Raw genomic sequence first — 4,021 nt, forward strand, 5'->3', positions numbered from 1 at the left:
ATCAGTACGTTGAGGAGGGAATTAGGAATGTCCAAGCTTTTGAACCCAAATCGGGGTCATCCTTGAAATCAAGGACAACTGATATGTGTGCTTCAACTATCCATCTCCAAAATGAGGAACGCTGGCCCTCATAATGTGGAACAGTACTAACAGCGTACTAACAACATTCCAAAGACATGCGTCTGGAAGCATGAAAAATCTCTCCTCTTAAAATATTACATTACGACATTTGCACATACCGCTAGTCATGTTTCTTACCCCTACGGTCACGACTGTCCAAATCAGGACATTCCTGCTTAAACAATAAATAAAATACATATCGGAAAGGCAGTACCCCTTAAAATAATGCTGTAATCTGAATATCATAACAGTTCAGTCAACTTCACTGCCGCTTTATTTATTTATTTTTTAATGCTGTTCTAGTAGTTGAAATGCAAAAAATACAAGTATAGCGGGCTAACGAGAACCAGAAAGACAACATTTTACAGAAAAGCAGCGACAAGGACAGTACAGTTCTAGGTTTGAAACTTGGAAATAATTCCCTGCTTTTAGCAGTCCCGCCCATAAAAGTTTCAGAAATAAGATTCTGGTTGTAAATTCATCCCTGAGAGGCTCTTGCATTCCTAACCATTTTCTGTCGGCTCAAGGGCCAGTGGCTAGGTAGCTGGTGGTGCTGGGCTGCACATGTCCCTTTAAGAGTCCCTGAGCCGCGTCTCAAAGAGTCCTTGTGGGTGACACACACTGCACCTCTCGGCAGCGAGGAGAATGAAAGCCGATTGTTGCTACCGCTGGCCCTAGGGATCATGGCGGACGTCGTCGGTGACGAGAGTTTACCTGCGTACTGGTCGTATGGAGTCTGCGGGGATGGCCGGGTGTTCTTCATCAAGTAAGGGCACTTGAGGGAGATACAGGAGTGCACGGTTTCGCTTTACGTTTTTTCCCCAGGGGGGGTTGTTTACTTTAGTTAATAGGTGTTTACTTTTTTGTTTTCTCTTTACTTTCATTGATACAGTGGCCAAACTCGTACGACTTCTTGGTTGCATCCGCGCACGGGGGAACCTGTCAACTCGGGCCACATGATTCGCTCAGGTAGGGATATACCTATTACTACCCACCACTTAGCAACTGTTAACTTTTGTGGCGGCATCACTTTATTGTTTCTTTATCCCTTCTGGAGGGGAAGCGGATTCTAAGACCCATTGTCTCCCGTTTAATCTATTTTAGATCTACCTCGAGGATGGGAGGAAGGCTTCACGGAGGAGGGGGCCAGCTACTTCATTGAGTAAGTATGCCCCCAGACAGACAGCCTGGGATTTGTTTTTGTAATTCATTTAAGAGGTCATTAGTGGACCAGATGATCGCGGAATGAGAAATTTGAACTTCTCCCAAGTACCTATTGCTAGGAAAAGTAGGTGCACCTGTTGTTAACTTTGGGGATGTTTACTTCCTGAAAGTGCACTTTTTTCTGTGAATTGCATTTAAGTAGCGAATGAGAGTGCAGCTCGACCGGGTTTTTTATTGTGTGCTGAGCAGGAGGCCGTGCAATACTAAACTCGTTTCAGTCCCAGTTCTGCACTGGAAGCCTAGGGCTGTACTTTAACCTCTTAACGTTTTATTGAATGCTCCTTTTGCTTAGTGGTGGCATGTCTTGCATTTTTTGACAGCTGCCACTCTGAAGTAACTAAAAGGACACCGTCTGTAAAGCTGGAATGTTGGGCGTCAGTAATTTAATCGTGCTTCATTAATTTATTTGAACTTACTGTCATGTCCAGCAAAAGAAAGTTATGTTGGAAAGTTCTGTGTACTTCCCTCTCTTTCTCCCTCTCTCTCTATTGGAATGTAAATGCACTGGACTTGAATACAAATAAAGTGAAATTTAATACCAATGGCAGACAAGTGGTTTCCAGATTACCTACCTGTGATGTTTTGAGCCAAAGTATCTTCAGTGTGCTGTTTGTTTTCACTGAGACTAACTTTTTTTTCTTTTATAGTTTTATTATGTTGTTTTGGTAGGCTTGATAGCAGAATGCAGAACTGCCATTAGAAGTGTTTTTAGTTGCAAAGATGAAGACACAACAGTGACTTAATTATAAAACTGAGTGATTTGACATCAGAAGTATTTCCAGGTGTTTAGATGTGTGCATAATTTTGCTATCCAGAGATGAAGAATGTTCGTAGGTCAGATTGTTAATTCTTGTGATGTTTAAAACATTACTGGATAAAAGTAAAAGACTGTAATTACAAGTACAGTGCTTTTATTTACAATGTATCAGGCCTGTAAGATTGATAGCACTGCAGATGTGCTGCAGCAGTTTGCCTTTTGCAATATGTTTCTCCAGGTTGAAATAGTATCTTCTTAGAAGCAGATATTGCCAAGGTTGTCTGATAGGAAATTGAATAACCCCCTTAAAATGGGTCAGTGTGTATGGGTGTGCGCTCACATTCGTGGCCTCTTTGTCAGTCATTTCATTTTCTGCACAACAATAAGTTGTTTTGTTCCCGCTGTCGCTTGTTATTTTGTTTGCAGTGGCATTTTTGTGATGTGTATGTGACTATAATTAGAATGTCCATGAAAATACCAGTAGTATTCAGACAGTCCATCCTAGTCATCGAAAGTTAAAAATATTTATTAAACATGTATTATTCTTCTGGGTTGCTGAAAATGAAACAGGATCGCCACTGAATGCATTTGAGCATATTTATGCTTGCATACTACTGACAGATCATTTTATTACATTTTGCAGTATGGTTCTAAATATGTACATTTTCATGTCCTATCACTAACATGTAAATTATACATATGTAATTACAAACACTTTACCCTACTGTTCACTCTAAACTGTATCACAGATTTTTCTTTTGTTGAATGTCTGTACTCCGTTTATGCAAAAATGTGTATATGACCTTCTAGGAACACTGTAGAGGAGTATTTTCTTCTTTGATATTGTTGACTATTTTTTGTAAAACTTTATTTCTAAACTTGTGTACATGACCTTTTGGGAATATTGTAAATGTGCTTTTTCTTTTCTTCTAAATGTTGCCTGTTCTTTTTATTGCAAAAGCTTATTTTTAACTTTGTACTGGAACATTTCTCACCAGACCTCCACTGAAAGTGGGCTCTTTCTACCCAGCTGGACTTTCCTGGTAACAAAATGTCAAATAAATAATTAAATGTACATATGTGGAGTATGGATAAATGCCAACATGTATTATTTGCTGTGTTCTTATGTAGGCATCCAAGTTAGTTGTGCAGCCTTGTTGAGTGCAGTGTGTGACATTTCAATCTCCCCCGATGCTAGTTTAACAGAATACCATAAGAATGTGTTAATTCTTATTTGCTGTTTTAGAACTTTTTTGGGGGGAGGGGGATCAGTGATGGGACAAGTAAATCTCCAGTATAACCGACATCCTCGTGTCCTTCGGACAAGGAGTGCTCTTGATAAGGTTTACCAGATGAGCACAGTATAACTCTTGGAATGTTTATTTGTTATACAGATGAGCACTTTTCTGAGTTGCATGTGAAAAAGTTGTATTTTTATATTAGTTTTTTTCCTTGGCAGCAGTTAAAATATACCATTTGCCAGACCTGCAGAATATGTAAGAAGGAACATAGTGTGATTGCTTTATAATGCAGTCAGGTAATTTGTGGTTTCTTACATATGTGCAAATCATAATTGGATGCTTGTGTCATGAAAACCTTGGGATACTACATAAACCAAAACAAATGAGGTTATGTTAAAATGCTGGTTTCCAGCTTTATGTACCTCTTTCGGTGTGTTATCCCTTTACTTGCCAATTCCTCTCGTATGCTCATACTGTCTTGTTGTTTCTGTGGCATTTATTATTAGTGGTTCTTGTAATGAGCCATGATATATCTATGGAGACTGCAGTTGTAGTCTGTGTCACATTTATTTTGGTGCAAATTCAACTTAAGTTGGATGTGATTTAATAGTATAAGTAAGAGAATGATTTCAGCAGTTAAAATTGCGTAATAAGTTGATAGTATGGTAAGGTCTGTGAA

The 4,021-nt window shown here is 39.1% G+C and overlaps 1 long non-coding RNA gene across 1 annotated transcript; it reads left to right on the top strand.

Annotated features, from left to right (window-relative positions):
• Window positions 1-403: 403 nt before the first annotated feature.
• Window positions 404-1,829, top strand: LOC122810869. Its single transcript, XR_006366133.1, has 3 exons — window positions 404-886; window positions 1,013-1,089; window positions 1,225-1,829. It is a non-coding gene; the product is annotated as an uncharacterized LOC122810869 (long non-coding RNA).
• The last annotated feature ends 2,192 nt before the right edge of the window (window positions 1,830-4,021 follow it).

This window comes from Protopterus annectens, chromosome 9.part0 (assembly GCF_019279795.1).
Source record: "Protopterus annectens isolate FY-2018-M chromosome 9.part0, PAN1.0, whole genome shotgun sequence".
Classification (NCBI taxonomy): domain Eukaryota; kingdom Metazoa; phylum Chordata; order Ceratodontiformes; family Protopteridae; genus Protopterus; species Protopterus annectens.